The sequence below is a fragment of the Parasteatoda tepidariorum genome, chromosome X2 (genome assembly GCF_043381705.1).
Source record: "Parasteatoda tepidariorum isolate YZ-2023 chromosome X2, CAS_Ptep_4.0, whole genome shotgun sequence".
NCBI classification, from domain to species: Eukaryota; Metazoa; Arthropoda; class Arachnida; order Araneae; family Theridiidae; genus Parasteatoda; species Parasteatoda tepidariorum.
In genome coordinates, this window is record NC_092215.1 from 43,441,533 (window position 1) to 43,451,027 (window position 9,495).

General features: G+C 29.7%; 1 protein-coding gene across 1 annotated transcript in view; it reads left to right on the forward strand.

Annotated features, from left to right (window-relative positions):
• Positions 1-3,798: 3,798 nt before the first annotated feature.
• LOC107446036 (uncharacterized) overlaps positions 3,799-9,495 on the forward strand; it is a gene marked incomplete in the record, with an annotated part of 24,492 nt that continues 18,795 nt past the window's right edge. Inside the window, 1 exon segment of the mRNA XM_071188241.1 lies at positions 3,799-3,930.

Genomic DNA, 9,495 nt, shown 5'->3' on the forward strand with positions numbered 1-9,495 from the left:
AAAAAAAAAAAAAAAAAAAAAAAAAAAAAAAAAAAAAAAAAAAAAAAAAAAAAAAAAAAAAAAAAAAAAATTCTTAGAGCATTTTGGGAGGTGAAATTACTATAAGCGAGTCCCTCTTCCCCGTCTCCTGAGGGTTTTCTTGAAGAACATTTTATTTTATTTCATAACCGTCGTTGAACAGCCAACCCAATTTTTCGGGTTTACTACTTCTAATGTTCAACTCCGTAGCCTCTTAATTTTGAACCCATTCCAGAAGACAAGGGAACTCCTGGATAAAGTATTTAGAGAAACTTGCCTTCGTGGAGGACTTTTTGAGGGAACTAACCCGAATGTGTGTTACATGGAGAGGAAAACCTACCACAGTTAGCCTGACGGCAAGGGGACTCTAACCCATCTACCACTGAGGATATTTTACGTCAGCACTGTAGTCGGTGCAAGCCGGATGTGGAGTTCGTATCGACCAGCCATTGCTGGGATTCGAATTTGGTTCACCTCGTTGGAAGGCGAGTGCTCAATCCTCTGAGACATCACGGCTCTTCGAAGAACATTAAAGAAAACTCTACAGGCCTTAGTTTTTATGAGTAACCGTTATCAGAATCTTCAGATCGTAAATTATCGGGCGGAATGTCATTGGCACTGGTGAAAAGATCTAAGACAAGGAATGTTATCCAATTTGAAGGGTTAATTTGTCACCAGAGTATTATATATACTTCAACATTTTATTTTTGGAAAATAAATTCATTTAAACTTTTATTTTTCAACAAGCAAGCGAAAAAAAAACGTAAAAAGTTTTTTCCTTAACCTCTAAACGATCGGTTAATTTTCAAGAAAACGGTCATAAAAGTGTCTATTTTTGCCAAATACTCGTATTTGATTAGTGCTAGTATCTAGTTCAAAATAAACAAACTATTTACAATTACCTTAAAAATATCCTGGTACTGTTATATGGTGTGTGAAATGAGAAATAAAATGTTTTCCTGGCAAAAGAAATGAATTAGTTTTATTCTTATTGGCGCATTACTACTGAACACTCCAGTCCGTCAATATCACGGGAGCGAGAAATAGCAAACGTAAACTCACCCCGACATTTTCACGGGAGCGAGAAGGAATGGGTTAAAAACTCGCCTTACTTGACTCCGGTACCCGCCCTTAATCGGCACCCTACGCAGCCACTTACTAGGCTTACACCTTGGACCGTCTCCGTTAATTCTAGACTAGTAAATGAAAGCATTGAAAATTTTCTCATAGAAAATAATGATCCTTAAATAATAGAAGCAACTGAAGGTAACTAAAGAAAGTAACCACTGCTAAATTGAAATTTAAAGAAGGCTTTGATAATATTAAAAATAAAATGATTTACATCCTTTCTATAAATTTTAGGGAATACTTTACCAGTATTTATAATGCATGTCTGTCGTTGAACTATTTCTCTGATTTATGGAAAACTACCATTACTCAATCAAACAAAGATTTATTATCACTTTCCAGCTATAAGTTAGCTTTGCACTCTTGGGAAGATAAAGGAAAGAATAATCTACAATAGATTAGAAGTCTATCTATTTTGTCTACCGGACGAACAGTATGAGTTCAGAGTCAATTAACATTTTATTTTAGGAAAATAAATTCATTTTAACTTTTCTTTTTAGACACGCAAGTGAAAAAAAAAGCTTTCAGAAGAGGGGGGGGGGAACAGTAAAAAGTTTTTTTCTTTAAATCTAGCTTTACTTGACTCCGTTGCCCCCCTTACTCGGCTCCCTACGCAGCCGCTTACTAGGCTTGCACCTTTGACCGGTTCTGTTCACGACTGGCTAGTAAATGAAAGCATTGAAAACTTTTTCTGGAAAGTACCGATCCTTAAATAATAGAAGCAACTTATGTAGAGGAAGCAACGACAGTTAATTTAAAAAAAGAAATACTTTGAGTGTAATAAAATAGAAATGCTTTGAGTGTGTGTGTTTAAAAATAAAATGATCAAAATCCTTCCAATGAATTTCAGGGAATGCTTTACCAGTATTTATAATGCATGTCTGTCGTTGAATTATTTCCTTGATCTATGAATAACTGCTATTCCTAAACCAAATAAAGATTTACTATCACTTTTCTGCTATAAATTTGCTTTGCACTCTTGGGAAGACAATGGAAACAATAATGTACATTAGATTAAAACTCTATCTATTCTGTCTATCGGATGAACAATATGAATGCAGAGCCAAGCTGGACACTTCAAAACAACTGCTACTTATAGTGGATTATATTGGAAGACACCTAAAGCGAACTCCAGCTTTGCTATTGCTTGGCATCTGTAAGGCATTTGATAGAGTATACACAATAACATAATTTATGAACTGATTGAACTAAAATTTCCATCGGATATAATTGAGTTCATCATCTGGCGAATGGAAATTTTCAAATAAAAATGAAAAATGTAATTTCGAATGTGGGAAGTATCAGAGCAGGAGTACCGCAAGATAGCATACTTTTATACAATTTATATATCCTATCCAATTGGTCCAATTTTATATATCCTATTTACACACGACTTTCCTATTGATAAAGAGGACTACAATAGTATAACTGCCTTTTTTGTTGAGTCACTATAAAATCTTGTGACCCAAACTTAGCCATTGAGAAACTGCAAGATAAAATTTGTGAATATGAGGAATGGATTGATTATTTGAAATAAATGCTCAAAAGTCGCAACTGTTACAGAAAGGCAGAAAATCTATATGAGAGCATAATGAACTAATATTTTTTGACAATGTGATTCCCAGAGTATCAAAAGCCATAAATCAGGCCTAGTGATGAATAAAAATCTAACATGGTCAAAAACCTGAATATAAGGGTTGCTTTTTAAGTAAGGGCTGTTTTGTTGTGTACACTAATAGGTGTCACATGTCTAGCAACGAGTGCGAGTTGTGTCCCGACTTTTCTTGGGAATAACTGTGCTCAATTGCAACAGTCAATAGCAAACTTTACTGATAGTTCTGTGTCTTTAAATTGTTCATATTTAACAAATCGCCTGCCACGTACGAGATGCGACCAGTAATGCGTTTTTAGTCGGCAAAAAACCTGTCTGCTGCATGCATTCATTGGCAGATTGGGAAAGTTACGCTTTGTGAAGTAGCAAAATTCCCTCCCATGCTGACAGGGAATTTTGCTACTCTACGACAATGACTCTCTCAGCAGCTCAGATCCCTTCTTTAATGGAACTCTTTTGATTGGGAAGTTTTGGACCACCTCTCCCTACTGCCCAGACCTTGCGCTGAGTTATTTTCATCTTTTTCGATATTTCAAACATCATTTTGCGTCAATCACAACAACGATGGAAAATACTTGAAAACGGTCGTGACCTCTTGGTTAACGGAGCAGGCAGCAAGCTTGTATGAGGAGGGTATTCTAAATCTAATTGTAAGTTATGATTGTTCTATTGATGTACTATCTAAAGCTATGATTGTAAGTTATGATCTAGTTGTAAGTTGTAGTGTTTAAACAAACTTGACAACTAAGCTGAATAAAGAGAAACGTATGTAGAATCTGAAAATAAATTTGCTTCTTGAAATTTGCTCGTTCGGTTTTTATTTTCAAACGGCTGTTATTTAAAAATCAACCCTCGTAATAAGAGCAAAGTGACTGTTGCTACTGTGAAACTGCATAACACCATGTATAGTAAAAAACTGAAACTCATAAGATTACTATTTGCTTCCATGATAAGCCAAATTAAGGTTAGGTAGGGAAAAAAATGAAGAAGCAATTTTTCTCTCTTTTTATTCTCAGACTACCTGGTTTTTGAAAGCTTTCATTGAAAAGTTCTTATAGATAAATATCCTTATCTGTTTCTAAAGAGATAAGTAATTCTGTCGATATTAATTTATTTCATAATTTTGTAGGTGCGGCTCTTAGCTACAATTTTTAAAGACTGCATTTTAATAAGTAAGTATAGTTACAATTCTAAATGATTTGCTAAGGAGACATTTAGCCCATAAGCTTGCTTAATTACACGTAATTAAAAAATGAACCTTGATCAATAATTTTTTAAAATTACCATTTTTTAAAAAGTTTTTCCGACAGAAAAAGGTAAATAGTATAGGTAATAACAGGTATTAAAATGAATGAAATGCTTTGAAAATTTATGTTTTGAAATGCATAATTTTTTAAGTAAAATCATTTTATGTCATCCTTTTTTATATAATTTTATAAAAGTTTTAATTTTTTTAGTTCATCATTGCAAATATGCATTTCGAAATTATTTCAAGTAATAATGTATTTCAAGTAGTTATCGAAATCATTTCAAGTATATTTTCGAAATAATTTATTCTAAATCTTATTCGTCATCAAAATTTTAAATTATTAAAATTATATTTAAAAGAACTGTATAGCATGGGACTCGTTAATGAAAATTTTGTATATGCACAACTTTTACACAAAAAATTGTTCTTTTCTTCCTGACATTAAAAAAAAAAAATCATTTTAAAGATCCCCATAAAAACTACTTAATTAGTCATCTAGGTAATGCAAAAATCCAGTTTTAAATGAATGTCTCCTTTTGTATGAATATTATGTTTGCAACCAGTTACTCAAATATTTTTACGAATGAAATATTTATACAATTTTATGAAAGTAACTTAGTAATTAAAAAGGTGAAATATTTAAAAATTTTGCTAAATATTTTTTTTAAATGCGTCCTTTATTACGAATAATAAGTCCAAAAGGTATCTTCCGAGAGTCTTGAGATGTTCTTTACTCGGTCAGTCAATACGATGTCGTGTCCAGAAAGTGGTCTGAAATCCCAAAAGAGGACAAAATGTTCCCTGTATGTACAGTGAGCAAAAAAAAAGAAAAGATGAATAAATAAAAAAAATCACCTTGAATAACTTTTGTTCTAATAATTAGATTTTCATGTAATAAGTGTCAATCTGAATGGTTTCTTAGGATGACTTCATATATGCTAATTAATTAGTGCGAACTATTAATTAAGTTACGAAATCAGACACAAAAACGTGCTTTCTCTGAAATAACATAGATTTTTTTTAGATATTTCGATTCCTGACCCTCAAAAAAAAAGGGGGGGGGGAGAGGGTAAGCAAAATTTCGAAAAGATTGGATCAGAAATTCGGGGAGGGGCTAATAAGTTATATATATTTAGGGATAGTCCCAAAAAACAGCTAAGTAAAGTCACCGCCTCAAAGGAATATTTGAGACTAATTCAAGAGAAGAATACTACTTAATTTTACTCCGTTGCTAAGCAACCAAGTTCATGATGTAAAAAAAATAAATAATGTTCTGTGATTGCTCGGAGAGGTTAATTTATTAATAGTTAATAGAAACTATCTCGAAGTTTCTGGGCAATAAACAATTTTCGGTCGATTTCTAATTGAAACGCAAAGATTGTTTTTTATTATTATCTGATAAAAGAAAATTTGAATCGATTTATAAATTAATAATGATTTTCAAAGCTTTTGGAATTTGCATACATGAACTTTTTATCTGACATTATTTTTGTTTATCTTGTTTTTACTTCATTTATACGAGGATTTCATACTAAAATCAAATTTACATAACTTATTATAACTCTATACAAAATTTTAGGGATAATAATTTTTACAGCTTTGATCGAGTCTTCTAGACAAAAAAGTTTCCCGAAACAAAAAAAAAGTACCTGAAAAAGATGTAGATTGTATAGTAATTCTAATGCACATTCACAAGGTTTTATGTATTTTAGGATATTTCTTTTTTCTATAACTGAAGGAATTGCTGAATGTTCAGTGGCATTTCAAAAACACTGAAATATGTTATATTTAAGAATAACATATTGAAATAATATGTTGCGTATTGTATGATTCATTGTTTAAAAAAACCCTTCATTCTGCCAGATATTGAGTTTACATGGTTTTCTTTGGATAAAGATGATTTGAAAATATCATCCTGATGTTTCGATACATTCTGAAACTTATTTTCGCAAATTCACCATAAAATGTAGCACTAAATGTTCTTCAATTACGATAAGCTACATTTATCACCAAATATCGCTACTATTATTTCTTTGTTTTCTTATACATATCTGATACGATACTCTCCTTTTAAACAGAGTTCGGAGTTCGTAAGGTCCTTGAGATACTGAAATGGTGGCACAAAAACGTAGAAGATAAAAAATTTAATTTCATTAACTCAAAATATCTACTCTCAAAATTATAATTTTAAAGTTATCTTTAACTTCATAGTTACAATATTGATGCTACGGTTCTCCTAATCTTTTAAGGACCACATGAATCCTGTTAAAATGCATAGGTTTGCTTTTACGAGCATTAAATTCTCATCAAAATAATGATCAAGACCCAGATGTAAAACAGTATAATTGATGATACAAACTTCATTATCTTCAAAAAATATCTAGAGGAAAATAAAAGTCGACATATTTTAAGCGTTCAAATATAAGCGCCCATTCTCAAGACTCGCCAGGCATGAATGACTTGTGAAGTTAATCATTGGACGCTCAAAACATGTCTACTTTTATTATCATCTTTTATTTTTTGAATCAATGAAGTTTTTATCGTTTCGATTCAGTTTCTTGGGATTATTCATTTAGTAACACAGTATATTAAACTATTTCACCTTATATTAAAATGAGTTTAATGTAAGATGAAGGCATAGGCTCTTAGATTGAAAAAATAATAATTAGTCACTACTTTCTAAAAAAATCAATGCAATGCAATTTTTTTTACTGCTACCCTTACTAAAATTTTTTAAGGACTTAAAAAATATTCCGTTTAATGTAAAAATTTCGAAAATCGTATTTGAAAATGGAATGTCCCCTAGTCCCAGGAATCAAAATTAAATATTTACAAGGACAGCTATTTCAAACAAGTTAGCGTTTCCGTCCTACTTGAAATTGTTTGAAAATGTATTTTTTATTTATAGATTCCAATTTTTGTTTTTATATATATTTTAGGGTATGCTTTAGGCGAACTTCGATTAAGTTTATTCTTACACCCTTATTTGCTTAAAATTATTAAATAATTTGTTTAAAATAAATTATTTAAGCTATATGATTTAATGCATTTATAATATTACAGTAAACGGGACTTCCATCGCATATCCTTAACCTTAATACTACTATCATTAACTTAATGGAATAAGCTTAAATAATTAATAATAGTTAAATTTTTCTAGTTTTAACTGTCTTGTCCAAACTTGGGAATTGTGCTATTGTTTAAAAATAATTTTAACAAAAGTAAATTTTTTTCAAGATTTTTTGTTAAAATATCAGCTTTTTTAAAATTAGCGGTGTAATATATAAGTTCTAACATCAAAATAAAAGTGCAGTTCGAAATTGTTTATTTAAAAACAAATTCGAACAGTTGTGGTTTTTTGAATTGCACTAATATGCATTTACTTTTCACAAACCAAACAAATAAGAAGGAATGAAGTAAATAAATAATTTGTTTTTTTCTATCTTAGAGAAAAGGGTGCACTCATTTAGTATGTTTAGTCAAACGTTTTGTTCTGAGTAATTTTAACATACAAAATGTTCTTAAAATTTTATCAGCTAACCGGCTGTAGTTCTGAGGCTGAGACTGGAAAAAAAAAACTTAGCATTTACTTACAACGGATAGTGTTAATTAAAGCAAAACTTTAAGTACCAATAAATATTAAACAAAATAGATTAGTATATTATCAGCAAAAAAAAAAAAATCTACGTTGTAGCATAAAGAAAAATTAAAATATATAATGAAATAATTAGTTGAATAGTTCTGTAAACTATACGTGGCTAGGTAATTAAAATTTAATTTAAAAATTAAGATGTTAAAACGACTTCTAAGATACTGAGATATTTTAAGACGATTAAAAAATTTTGGTTTATTCGACAGTTCTTTATGTTCGGTATCTTTATACTCTTTGTAGTGACCAACACTATTTTAGATTATCTATGTTGAAGTCACAAGAAACAATAATCACAATAATTTAACTTCATTTTTCAAAAAATAGTAGGCTTAGTAAATAGTCGGCTGTTTTGCATCGAAATATTTTTTAATTTCTTATCAAAATGTTATCCTCAACTAGCAGGCAATAATTTTAAGTTTTCTATTAATGAAAACTTGGTAATAATTTAAAAAGGAAGAAACTTTACTTTAAAGGATAAACCTAAATTAAAGTACTAAAAAAATGATTAGAATATTAATGAAAAAATATTATACGTGATAACGTAAAGAGTAAGATTGTCAAAAATTGTAAAATTTAATTACATAGTTGGTAAAATATTTCTGCCAAACCGACGCGGACAGGTAATTAAAAAATTTGGTTTAAGATTCAGACGATATATAAGATGTTGAAAAATTTTAAAATGCAATTATTTAAAAAATCAAACTAAAAGATAAAATATAATCACATTAAATAAAAGCACTATCAGATGTATAATCTCATTCTACCAGAAACATGCTTTTATAAAACTCGACATTCGTTAAATAAAATGTTTTATTCAAATTTCTTTACTTAGTTACGAATTAATTTTTAGACGACTAGAAAAGATCGTATTTTATTATTTAGAAAGAAAAAACGAAAAAGATTAGCAATTGGTTATTAGCGAAAAAAATATCAAGTTCCTCGTAAATTATCATTTAAGTAAATCGCCCCATTTAAATATTTCTTCATTGTCGCCAAATTATTCTTTTAAAAATAATTGACTTTAATTTTTCTCCGCTTCTACTAGATAAAAAGAGTTCAGATTTTAGATTTTTCAATAGAAAAACAGGCAGATTAATATGGATAAAAAAAACTTATAGCTCGTAATTCAAAATTTTTTCCTCCTCAATTAAATAAAATAATAAAAAATAATAAATAGGGGAGAGTCGGGTAGCCCCGCACAGCGGGTACCCCCACCCACAGTCAATTTCATATGTATAGAATATTTTTTCAAGTCAATGGGCCATCGGACATTAATTGTTGTATTAAAAAAAGATTATTTTCAAAGTTTCAAGAATTTATGCCGCAGTTAACATGGTAAACAATAGTTTTGAAAATATGTTGAATACAGTAGTCATAAAATTAAGAAAAATCGGTTGAATGTTTTGATTAAACTTCATTTTAATACTAAAAAAAATTTTTTTTCTATACATACAACATTAAAGTATGTAGTCTTAAGTTTAATTTGCACGAAGAAAGAAGTTTATATGTGAAAAATTGTTCCAGTAATTACAAATTTACAAAAAAAATTGGATTTTGGGTAGCCCCGCTCACATGAATGCTGAGTATCACCGCCCAATTTTATTTCGTCGATAAATGTACGGTTGCAAAGATTATTATTTTATTGCTTCAAATTTGAATGTTATATGCATTTTTAACAACAAATATTGTTGTTATTAAATGATTGTTATTAAATGATAGAATTCACTAAAATTAAATAAATATGTAGAAAATAAAATAATGTTGTGATAAAAATGATAAATGAGGTTTATCTATTGTCAATACATTGGTCATTTTCATTTACACCTGAAAAAACAG